The following is a 13,110-nucleotide window of genomic DNA, read 5'->3' as shown; positions in this document are numbered from 1 at the left end:
TACGTAAGTGCACCTACACGGTGCCTATATACGCGTGCACTTGTACCTTACGCGTTTCCCTCCACTCGTGCGTGACAGAAGTGTCTGTACACATGAGGTGGATGGTAGGCTACTTGAAGGGTTTCCGTTTATATGCACGCGTGTAAGCGTGTGCGAGTTGAACGACGGACGAAGGGGCCTTCCACAGAGAGAAGCGAGGTCGTCCTGCGATAGCGCGTGCATATCATATACGCGAAGGATGGAATATATGTATAATTAATTAAGAGAATTTCTTGATTACAAATAATTTTTTTTCTTAAGCGAGCGAAAAAAATTCTGCTCTACGAACTAGTCGGCCTAGTTTTCAAAGTATAATATATATGTATATACATATATATATATATATATATATATATATATATATTCGCATGTTTTTGCAAAATAGAAAAAAATGGAAGAATATCAAACGGTATCGCGCGATAAAGTTTTACGCCGCAGTTTGGCCTCGCATCTGGAGCCTCCGCGAGAGAGATTAAATCGAGATTCCGAGCGGATTCACGGCGTCCAGATGTCACGTTTCAGGAAGAGGAAGAGAGCCTGACCACCTTTGATCCCTACCAGTCGCAAGATGACGAGCGAAGCACATGGACCACAAACGCGAGAGTGGTTTTATTTACAAAAATGAATCGAATACATAATCAAAAGCGTTACGTGTATACGCTATTAATATTTTGATGAATCTTTGATTTATATAGTGTCGAAACCTATGTATATATACGCCTCTTGTATTAAATCCCAGTCTGACCCATTTCCGCTTCCGTGCTATCCTATATAAGCGCCGCGGTCAAGATAGGTCAAGTTTGCGACGCGATTCTCGACTCGTCGTAAAACCTTACATAGCGTATTTGGGAGAGGCACTATTTTCGCGAAACGGCTCTCGATCGATAGAGGTGCCATCGTCGATCAGTCGAATGAAAATACATCACACATGAACGGAATCGGGTTTATCGTGTGTGAAAAAAAAAACTGCGTAAGGTCAACGCTGACGGCACAGACTAAAGTCTATGATATTTTTTTTCCGCGCGAACTTTCGCATAAAACGCGACCTTGATTACTTGCCAACAATTTTTTTTAATGTACGTAAGCCTCCATCGGTAGCGATTTTGTTTAATGCACCGTGCACGCGAGAGTGTCCCTGCGTCATCGAATACACCATGATATTATTACCTATGATATTTTTTTTCCGCGCGAACTTTCGCATAAAACGCGACCTTGATTACTTGCCAACAATTTTTTTTAATGTACGTAAGCCTCCATCGGTAGCGATTTTGTTTAATGCACCGTGCACGCGAGAGTGTCCCTGCGTCATCGAATACACCATGATATTATTACTTGCTGAAAGTGTGATCTGATGTGGGATACATATGCGAGCAATCGCTTTTTATTATATATATTTTTTTTAGTCAGACTATATTTATTATATATATATATTTTATTACAAGCATATATATTTTTTAAATATATTAGAATAATACAAGCGCCACTCTTCAATTTTGTTAAAAAGTAAACTCTGTTTTAAATAATATGTCATAATTCTTTAAATAGAGAGAATGTTAATAGTACTTTAAACTCAATTAATATTTTTTAGAAATCAGCTCATTAAAGCGTTAATTTTCTAATTAAATTTTAAAATAATAAGATGATAGAAAATTAAAATAGTAATATGTTGTGAATAATATGTTATAATATCTTATTCTTGATCAATCAATATTATTTGACAGAAATCAGCTGATAACTGTTAAAAATATTATAACACATTATTTAAAACATATTATTTTTATTTTTATAACATTATTTTAAAAATTAATTTGCAAATTAACGCTTTAAATCAGCTGATAACTGTCAAATATATTAATCGGGTTAGAAGAATTATGACATATTATTATTTTATTTTTTATAACATATTATTTTAAAATTTAATTGGTTCATTAACGTTTTATTAATATTTTTTGACAAAAGTCAGCTGGTTAATGCATTAATTTGCTAATTAATTTTTAAAATAAAAATATGTTATACAAAATAAAATGTTTTAAATTTTAAATAATATGTTATAATATGTAATAATTCTTTAAACTCGATTAATATTTTTGACAGTTATCAGCTGATTTCTATCAAAAAATATTAATCGTAGATACGGCATTATAACATATTATTTACAACATATTACTATTTTACGTTTTATAACATTTTATTATTTTAAAATTTAATTAGCAAATTAATGCTTTATTAATATTTTTTAACAGAAATCAACTGAATAAAGCGTTAAGTTGCTAATTAATTTTTAAAATAAAAATATGTTATACAAATTAAAATAATAATATGTTATAATTCTTTAAACTAGATTAATATTTTTGACAGTTATCAGCTGATTTCTATCAAAAAATATTAATCGCAGATACGGCATTATAATATATTATTTAGAACATATTACTATTTTAATATTTTTAACATATTATTATTTTGAAATTTAATTACCAAAGTAACGCTTTATTAATATCTTTTGATATGCATCAGCTGATTAAAGCGTTAATTTGCTAATTAAATTTTGAAATAATATGTTATAAAAATTAAAATAATAATGTTATAAATAATATGTTATAATACTTTAAAATACTAATAATATTTTTTGATAGAAATCAGCTTACTGTCAAAAAATATTAATCGAGTTTAAAGTACTATAACATTCTCTCTATTTAAAAAACATTTTATTATAATTTTTATAACATATTATTATTTTAAAAATTAATTAGCAAATTAACTGCTTAGTCAGCTGATTTCTGACAAAAAATATTAATAAGGTGTTAATTTGTTAATTAAATTTTAAAATAATAATATGTTACAAAATGTAAAATAGTAATATTATTTACAACATATTGCTATTTTACATTTTTTAACACATTATTATTTTAAAATTTAATTAACACACAAATTAACACCTTATTAATATTTTTTGTCAGTAATCAGCTGACTGGCACTGTCAGTTACGGGACGCGCAACACGCCGAGGTCGTAAAGCCGAAGTGCGCCCGGGCCGCCGAGCCGAGCCGAGCCGAGCCGACCCGACCCGAGCCGAGCCGAGCCGAGCCGAGCTCCGAGCTCGCACGTACGCCGCGACCACCGCCATTACCTTTGCGACCTTGGCGTGCTGCGCGTCTCGTAACTGGCACAAACCTGTCTCTTGCTATTTCGGTGGATTTTCGGTTGTTCGCGATCACCATTTGCACGCTCATCGCCGGTCCGCGACAGTACAAGTGTGAGTTTAGTGTTTTTGCGTGCTTAATTATCGTACAAAGCCGATTGCGTCGCGAAATCGTGTACCCGACATCGTGATCGCAATCTCACGGGCGAGTCTACTACACGGGCGGATCGAATTACCGTTGTGCTTTCGACGCGAATTTCCCAAGTTTTTCGGCGTCGTCGATCCGCGATTTCTACGTCGTTGAATTGTGATATATAAAGCATAGTGAAATGTAGTGCCCATTTCTTGGAATGTCGGCGACTCCTGAGTGCGTCGTGAAGTTGTCGCCGCATCATCGTCGTTCGACGAGGCCTTCCGATAAGTGGGCCTTGAAAAAAGCGGCGACGCGAAAACAGAGCGTCGGTTTTATTCGCGCGCGAATGAGCTCTCGCGATTCTCGCGTTTTACCGAAACACGTCGAAATGTGATGTCTAAAATCCGGGCGTCGCCGCGCGTCGCGAACGAAAAAAAGTAACGCGAGTGCAAGTGTCTCGAAGCTTCTACGGGGAGGAGGCCCGGGGAGGCATCGGGCAACGGCGGAGCAACGATAGGGTAAATATAATTTATAATTTATTTAACTTTTCATTTGTTATTTGTGAGATTTATCTATTTATCTTCGCGATAATGATTGATAATAATGAATATAAAATATCCTAGATTTTATATTTTGAAATGCTTAGAATATTTAATAATAAATATAATAATTTTTAATAAATTAATAATAAATATTTGTATATGTATAAAATACAATTTCTACATTGTATTATATTTAAGAGATATGTAGATATAATTATTTATGCAATGCGCAACTAAATTCTTTTACTATTAAATATTTTAATTAAAATATTTAATAGTAAAAATAAATAGTAAAATATTTAATAAAATAAAATTAATATTTAAATTTTCAGATTTTAATATTTTAAAAAATGATTTGAAATATTATAAATGATTTAAATATTTTAATAATTGTTTTATATAATATTTATACGTTTTTTTTTTTTTTTTTTACAGATTAACATTGTCTACAATTCCGCACATCAAATGGTGAGTGTTGAAATTATTTAAAAAAATTTTAAGGTAATGTATTTGTGAAAATTATATCAAATATTTTAATACATATATACATGTATATATAAGATAAAAGTATTAGAAATAAACCTTTTTTCTCTGATAATTATAATCTGCAATAATAGATGTATCTGTAAAATTCTTTTTATTCTTATTTTAATTCTTGCAAATTGTTTGATATCTAAATTTGCCTTTTTTTTATTTTCATACTTGTTATATACACATTGAAAGAATTAATGTCTCAAATTAATCGTAATGTTACATATAAATATATATTATATACATCACAAATTCATTATCTTGAAATCAATGAACCTAGAAAATGCTGATGTATTCCACATGTATTTGTACATATATATATAATTTTTTGATTATAATTTTAATATATTTAATATAGAATTTTAATATATTTTTAAATATATTAAAAAAAAAATATATATATATATTTCGTCGATTTATATCTTACAATTAGTGGAAAAATTTCGCGGCCGAAATGTGTTGTGACGCGAACTTCTTTCTTCGGAAGAGATGGCGGCTTTGTTTCCGTTTCCGCGACGAGATCAGGATCACGGCCGGAGGGTTCGAAACTTTTTTCCTCCCCGAGAAATGCCACCCCCGCGAGGGAGGGCAGGGAGTTTTACAGTAATCTCTGTGCCAAAAGTCGATTGCGCTCTCTTTCTCTCTTTGTCCCTCGCTCTGGACGTCCGTCTCTCTTCCTCCCTCCGTTTTTTTCTCTCGCGGCTGCACCGGAGCTGGTCGACCAGCAGCTTCGAGCGCCGGGATAAAGTCACGAGCAGTAATTATGAACGATAGCAGGGGAGAGAGAGGATATAATTGTGATTGATGGAGAGATGAGAAGGGAGGAGCAGGGGGTGACTTCCTTTTAATCTCGAAGCTAACCCTTTCGTTCATCCATTGCCGCTTCTGCCCGACGCGATTTTATTACCTCCAGTTGTGTATATATCTTCTCGGGAAAAAAGAACTCGGATCTCTCATAGATTCCGTTCTCTTAATTCATATCTCGAAACCGGAAACGTATATTAAATGTCACCGAAGAAATTCATTTTATCATCTTTTTTTTTCTCTATTCGTAGAGAAATGCAAGAGTGCACGAATCTATTTTTATCTCGATTTTTATCCAACATCGGCGTTCAATTCGAAATAGAAAAAAATAAATAAATAAATAAAAGCTGACAATTAAAAGCAAAATGTGACAGATCCGAGAATATCAATTAATATATTCGATGACGAATTATTAATCATATATAATTATATATAATCGGCGAAAATATAATGACGGTTCAAACGGAGGCTCTGAAAAATCGTCGTTATAAAAGACGAAAGAAAGCCTCGGTAGCGAGGAGAAGCCCGACGTGTCCGCCTCGTACGCGCATTATCCCCGATGCGTGCATGCGTGCGTGCGTGCGTGCATGCGTGCGCCCGTATATACGCACATATGCATTCGTGTGTGCGTATTCTCTCTCTCTCTTCTCCTTTCTCTCTTCGTCGCGTCTCTCTACGCACTCGACTCCGCAGTCCACGCACCGCCGAGCGAGCGAGCGAGCGGGAGTCTGCGATCAATGCGTGGCACTGCCACCGGTCGTCATGGCAACGAAGCGCGCGCCACGCACAACGAGCGAACGATCCGCGTCGATCGTGCGTAAGTGCGTGCTCGGGCGCGCGCATACACGCACACGCGCGCACGCGCGCACGTACAGACGCGGCCTCCTGCGACGCGACTCCTCGCGAAAGAGAGAACCGCGTGCAGAGGGACGATCGATGGCCCGCAAACTTCGCGACGTATACTACGAGCACGTGGCATACGCGACGAATCTAATACGCGAAATCCCGCTACATGTTTTGCGAATCGATATAGGTATTTTTTTTACGTATAATCAGATAAAAAAATTATGTCATTCTTAAAATATATTTAAGCTAGAGACATGTAAACGGACGTACACATGTGACGAAGCTGCGAAGTGGAAGTTTTAGCTTTTTTGTTTGTTTTGATATGATTTATTTTTTAATTAAAAATGGCTGAGTAATGAATAAGAGCCAAACGCGAGATAAAAAATGTTTTATATATCGATATGTACACTTTTTACATATAATCGGAATTCGGATATCAGATGAAAAGAGAAAAAGTCGTCTTCAAAATATATTTAAAATATATATAATTTTTTTATTTTTAATTAAAAAAGACATTGATAAATATAAGAGCCAAACGCGAGATAAAAAATGAATCGATATACTTTTTACATATAATTCGGATATCAGATGAAAAGAAAAGAAATTGTTCTTAAAATACATTTAAAATATATGATTTTTTGATTTTAATTAAAAAAGACATTGATAAATATAAGAGCCAAACGCGAGATAAAAAATGTTTTATGAATTGATATACTTTTTACATATAATTCGGACATCAGATGAAAAGAAAAGAAATTGTTAAAATACATTTAAAATATATGATTTTTTTATTTTAATTAAGAAAGGCTGAGTAATTAATATCAGCCAAACGCGAGATAAAAAATGTTTTATGAATCGATATACTTTTTAATCGTAATTCGGATATCAAATGAAAAAGGGAAAAGTCCTTCTTAAAATATATGATTTTTTATTTTAATAAAAAAAGTAAATAATAACAGCCGAAGACAAAATCAAAAAGACGCGAGTAAAAGACTCCTAAATAATTTTAAGTATTATTTATTAAAATCAATAGACGTTTCAGCTCATCTTTAGTAATCTTTAGTTGAATTTTTATCATTGAATTATGCATACATCTTCTCTTTGCTTAAATAATTCTTTTCAATCATCTCTTTTAAAAAACATTCTGCTGTGAGTTGCACATTTCCTTATCACACGAGCACAAGTATTAATACTCGATCCTGTAGAAGGTTTTATGCATTACAAAAATTATTCCCCCAAAATTAGCTGCCGACAACGCGACTCTTTTTTTTCTATTTTTTGTGGATTTTCTGGTCTAGTGTCTCGACAGCTGTTCCGAATTTTCTCTCCGCCTTTTTGCCGGGTACTTGAATTTTTAACGTATGTCTTGCAAAGTACATGTCACGTTTCGCGATGTTCAAAGTAATCTTCTCTATAACATGTAAAATCTCCTGACAATTTTTATTCCATTACATCTTCTAGATAGAACGCAGATATAAAAGCACTATGCAAATGAATATTTGCATCCAGTATCAACGTTACTGATACAAAAAAATTGAACGATAGTGTATAATATATTTGGATTTAGGAAATAAGGTAGAAAGGGAGAGAAAAGAGTGAGTGAGAGGGGGGAAACAACAATCGAAGAGGATAATGCACAGAAATTGTTCCGATATTTCGCAGCCACAGCCGCAACGACTCGCGGGAATGACGACGTCAGGATGCGGCAGATATTCCTAACGAGCCTCAGCGAGAGAGAAAGTATCGATCGTGATATCGTTACGATTATGTTGTCCATCATAATGAAGATAAGTTTAACGACTTTGCCGTGAGGAAAATAATTGCGCCTTGCGTGACGCATTCGTAGTCGTATCTTGTGCTTTTTGGACATTTAGGAATATTTACGACTACATATTTAGGCAACGGAATCAGTTTATATATATCATTTAGTTAGGAATTAAGAAAAATTAAAACTATTATTCTTTTAACATTTGAATCTCGGATGAAGCTTTATTACGAGTTAATTCGCCAAAGACGTGATGGTGGTAAAATAAATGTGCGCAGGATGTATGAATTTCTCGCGCTTTTCTCTTATTGTTAGAAAAAAAAACGTGAAATGTCCTACTACTCCGATTATTACCCCATCGCAGAAGGCGGAAAAAAGAGCATTTAAACCCTTTCGGTCGGGGTAATTCAGTGGCAGGCCACTACATCGAAGATGGCACGCGTTAGGGAGAAAGGGAGGAGGGGGTTGCGCGACCCCCAATTCGCTCGAACACCTAGAGTAACCCCTGCACCCTCGCACTGGGGTTCTTCGCAGATGAATCCACCGATCCTCGGCCTCGTAGCGCCATCAGAAACTCACACGCAAGGTGTTCTATACATTGATCAATTTATTCGTAATAAATTTCAGGTCGATTTTTAAATCAAGTGATTTTATTGTATGTGTTTGTATCTCTTTCATTTATAAAAATTTTAATTTAATCCTGGAGTAATCGCGCTGTTAAATGGAACGTTAGAGGACGCATGGATGATATCTGTCATCCATTCTGAAAACGAATTATTTCATTTTATTATTTATTTAAACGCATGTATTTACCATTAAATTTAAATTTTGAAAAGATTGTTGACACATGTAAAATATGAAAAAAAATTGTAGATTTATGAAACGTGAATGATTAATGTCATCCGTGCGATTATTCCAGGCTTAAGGATGTGATGCAAGTTATTTGGAGAAGAGATCTCATAGTGCGATTAGAAAACAGAAAAAGTAGTCGGGCCGTGAGAGTAAATTTTTCAAAAAAGATCTCTCTCTCACTCTCTCTTTCTCTTTCATGGTCCAGGTGATGCTCGCAACGTCGAGGAGCAAAGGGCGAAGGGATTTTGTACAGCGAGAGAGAGACTACGAGGGACGATTTTTCATTTTTCGATGCCCACGAAATACCGACAATGGACGCGTGTCACGCGACGTTGCAGCTGCTTTCGCCACTGTTTATTTGATGCAATACGGCACACATGGCGCAAGATTGTCCCGTAAGACCGAAATACGTACGAGTAACCGAACCTTCCTCAATCGATTTCTGCTTCATCGATGTATCCACGGTACGTCGAATTGATATTTTTATTAAGATCAGTAATTAAACGCCATTGGATACGCATTGCATAACGATAGATTTTGATGCTAAAGTTGCATTTGTCAAATTTTAAGATTATCTAAAATTTAATTTAAAAATTGGAACCTTTCTTTTTAACAAAAAGATTGAAATCAGATTTTAGCCTGTTTCATATAATTTTATTTTATGATGAGTAATAGATAGCAGTTTTATATAGGTATATATGTCTTATATTTGCAGTTTACAAAAAGATTGAGGATGTTTATTCAATAGAGGCTAATTTTCAATCAGAAATGTGCGATTTTACGAGAATTGAAGGATGGATACAGTTGAAAAGATGCCGAAAAGCGATAGAATGTTTCTTCAGAGATTCCTGCAATCGACTGTGCGACTAGCCGAAGTTAAATGCCAGGTAGGCAGTTGTGATCAGTTTCAGGAGCGCGTCCTAAATCTAATCGATCGGCGAACAACGTTGAAATTGCGCGAAAAAACTACAGACATTTCGTAGAATAATTCCTTAAATACTTCCGATCAGATTCAAACTTGCGATTAAGATTCGTACGAGGAAAAGCGTGTCCTTTAAAAGAAATAAGTAAGGCGAATATCCTTGTATTGAGAATCGCTGTTCGTAAAATGTGGACCAATGAACTACCCAACTATACTGAAATCTACCTAAGCCATAACTACCGCAGCGATTCCTACCTATACCTGGTTTCGATAAACTGATTTATTTCGACATCATTGTAATCTTCCCGAGCAGCATCTGTCCTCCGGAATTTCATACACCGAGACTCGGCAAAATGGCCGATGATGTCGTTGACTGCTGGACGACTGCGTATAGAGAGAAAGAGAGATGCTCGAGTTCACTTTTTGCCAGGCAAGACTTGATCGAGTACAACGCTTGATCTAGTTAGGGCTGGAGGTGATTTATCAAGCGGCCACATCATTACCAAGGGACACAGGCGTCCATGTGCTCGTGATCCGTCGTCCTTCTACCGAAAGAAGAATACGTATTAATTTATATCTGCATGCGGCAACCATTGTCATGTTAATCGGGTCTCTGGGCATTAGAGCCCAGAGCTTTTCGCCGATGCGTGCGTGCGTGCGGTTATTCGCTCTTCCCAGCCGCACGCACGAAAGTCGAGAGACAGCCGACAGTGGGAATCTGGGAAACTCGGGCAGAAGGGCTTTCCGGGATAAACTTGGTCCTGGGCCGAGACCGCGACTCGGAGATTCTGCTTCGATTGCATGACCTATACGTAGATTAGAAGCGCGATATTAACGCTTGAGTTAATTAATGGATGCTCGTAAATCAGATACATATTATATTTATTATGTAGAATTATTTTCAATAGAAAATAAGATCATGATATTTCTCTTTTGATTTTTAACAATGTAATATATTTTGTTGAATTTAATCCCCGAACTCTTTGAATGTGAGGGACCGTTTAACATCTGGTTTAACTGATATAGTAATCTAAACAAAAAAAAAAAAAATGCGATGAATGCACCCGCAGAAAACGTACGTATGCGCTAGAACGCTAGATAATCATTGAAAAAATTACGCCCGTATATATCTACCGTCTTGTGTATGAGAACACCTTGGATAGACATCTTGTTACCCTCATGAGAAATCGACGGATGTAGCGCGAGGATCGAAAGATTTTCGCGTCTGGAGAAATATGAGATGAAAATTATTATCACGCAATACATTTCAACCCCGTGGTGCCCGGGTCAAACTTGCTCCATTTACCACGAAACGTTAACGCGCGCGCGTGACTTTTCGGCTTCCGAGATCGTTCTCGCTCGAGGGGGCGGAAGGTGAGAAATTTTCGCGGGAAGGGTTACACGAGGAGAGGATGTGTTTCGCCCCGGGGCCCGAAAAGTCGTTGATATCGAATCCAGGAGGTCGCTGAAATAAATCGTTAGCTCTAGATAGAGGGGAAGAAGGGGCTTCCCCTAGGGTCGCGATTGGTTGCTCGGGGATGAAAGTACCCGAGGCCTACAGCTACGTTTTACGAGCTCTTTTTTTCTTTTTTTTTTACGAGTCCCGGAAAAGGAATCGCGTGGAGCTCGCAAATTGGAGTGTAATTTCTCGAGAGGAGAGAGAGGTGCGAGAGGAAATAAAGCGGGACCAATTGTACACAAAATTTCGTCGATCTCCAAATCTTATCTGAAAATCGGGCATCTAAGAGTAGAAATGGAGAGATGGGAAATGCTTATTGTTAGACTAATATTTTACCTTTCAGTCTTAAGATAAATTATATGGAGCGAGCTGTAATGATTACATATAAATATACAAAACAATGTTCTCTTAATAATATAATAACGCGTCATTTTCTCGGATTTTTCCAGCGACGTACTCGGGGAAGGTCGCGGCTGGAATTCTTGAAGAACATCATAGAGGACTAACTTCACGGAGACCACCCGGAACGAAGAAGAAGGAAGCTACTCGAGCGAAGCAGGTTTGTAACCATCCCCTTGTCGCTCGCTACGTACGAGGGGTTGCGACGCGCGTGCGCAATTTCCAACCCCATCCGCCGGCTCCTCCCCGAGCCTGCCCTCCGCCCTCCTCGCCCCGGACATCCTACCCCGTCCCGCGGCACACGTGCATCGGCGAGCGGACTCCACGCGCAAGAGAGAAGGAGAGAGAAAGAGATCACGTCGTCCTCGTTCCTCCCCCCGCATTTATCCCCCCCTCTCGTTTCCCCCCTGGCCGACGGTGGTCCTGGGCCAGGTCCTGGGTTCCCGCCATGGCGGGCGGGATATGACAGCCGACGAGTGCCGAGCGCGGCCGAATCGCGCTCAAGACGAGCGGGCGAAACGAGCGCGGGCAGCTGCGAGTGAGTCCGCGCGTATATACCACTATATACGCGGACGCGACAGACAAAGACTACTACTAATCAGACGGAGTGTGTGTACCGCAGTGTGAGCCGCGCGGCGGAGATACGCCGCACTCGGCACGGGGCAGCCCGCCAAACCAAAGGTACCTCTAGATACAAGTTTCGTTCGTTCCGTCGTGGGCCAACGAGCGGCCAGCCGGCGCGTCTTTCCGTGTCCCTTTATCTTGTCCAGCGGGAGATGAGACGCGCGTCTATATGAGTGCGTGAGAGGGAGAGAAAGAGAGAGAAAGAGAGAATCATCGCGCGTATAGAATTAGGAAGTAAAGTGGTAGTGTGCGTGGATCGGTAATCTGTGACCCTGTGATGAAAGGACAAAGAAAATGTAAGAGGAGAGAAAAGGGAAAATAATGTCGGAGCTCGAGTACAGCTGGGAGAGATCCGGGCTCTTGCGAAAAACTTTGCGACTACATCTCGAGCTCGAGAAAGCTTGAAAAATAGTGAAAAAAAAGGATACTACAGAAAATTGTGTGTGAAAAGTCGTGATACATCACTCTCTCTCTCTCTCTCTGGCATCCCCCAACCCCCCGAAGAAGTCGGAGAAAAATGTCGTTTTCCGCCGCGCGCGAGGTTCCGAAATTTGGCGAGATATTCTGACGGGGCTGCAAGTTTCAAAGTAGCGCGAGAAAACGCACCGCAGCCGCGTGACGGACGACGCACAATGAGGGAGGAGTGCACGGAATCGCTCGTCTTCTCATTCGGCTAGCTTCGACTCGACTCGCCTCTGCTGCAAGAGAGGAGGAAGAACAAGAAAGGTGGAAAGAAGAGAAAGAATAGGGTGAGTGTGTGTGCGCGAGCGCGCGACCTAAGAAATCTCTCTCTCTCTCTCTCTTTCTTTTTCTTTCCTTCGAAGCAAGAGAGGTGTGGCGCTCGAATTTTGGATAATAGTGAAAGATCTAGTAGCTTGATTAATTGCGATTAAATTAAAAATTTCCCCCAACGCGAGAAACGATTTAAACGTCAGATGATAATTAGGGATGGGATCGAGTTCGATATGTAAGGTTCGAGGCGAATCCGAATTGTTTCATTTTCTAGAATTCCAATATTTATAAAAAATTATATATATATAATATATTAATATATAA

The 13,110-nt window shown here is 38.0% G+C and overlaps 1 protein-coding gene across 4 annotated transcripts in view; it reads left to right on the top strand.

The window, feature by feature from the left end:
- The first annotated feature begins 3,573 nt into the window (after positions 1 to 3,573).
- The window catches only part of Tet (tet methylcytosine dioxygenase-like), a 64,279-nt gene continuing 54,742 nt past the window's right edge, over positions 3,574 to 13,110 (top strand). Inside the window, exons 1-4 of one of the 4 annotated variants that reach the window (XM_083046202.1) lie at positions 8,212 to 8,384; positions 8,856 to 9,114; positions 9,366 to 9,537; positions 11,481 to 11,590. The gene's annotated coding sequence lies outside the window, so the exon portion shown is untranslated. The other 3 variants (XM_083046203.1, XM_083046201.1, XM_083046200.1) reach the window with 3 other exon arrangements.

Source organism: Prenolepis imparis, unplaced genomic scaffold (genome assembly GCF_030444845.1).
Source record: "Prenolepis imparis isolate NDT839.2.m4 unplaced genomic scaffold, iyPreImpa1.0 SCAF_9, whole genome shotgun sequence".
In the NCBI taxonomy this organism is placed as follows: domain Eukaryota; kingdom Metazoa; phylum Arthropoda; class Insecta; order Hymenoptera; family Formicidae; genus Prenolepis; species Prenolepis imparis.
The sequence above is the reverse complement of the archived record's forward strand: the minus strand, read 5'-3'. Positions and strand labels throughout refer to the sequence as shown.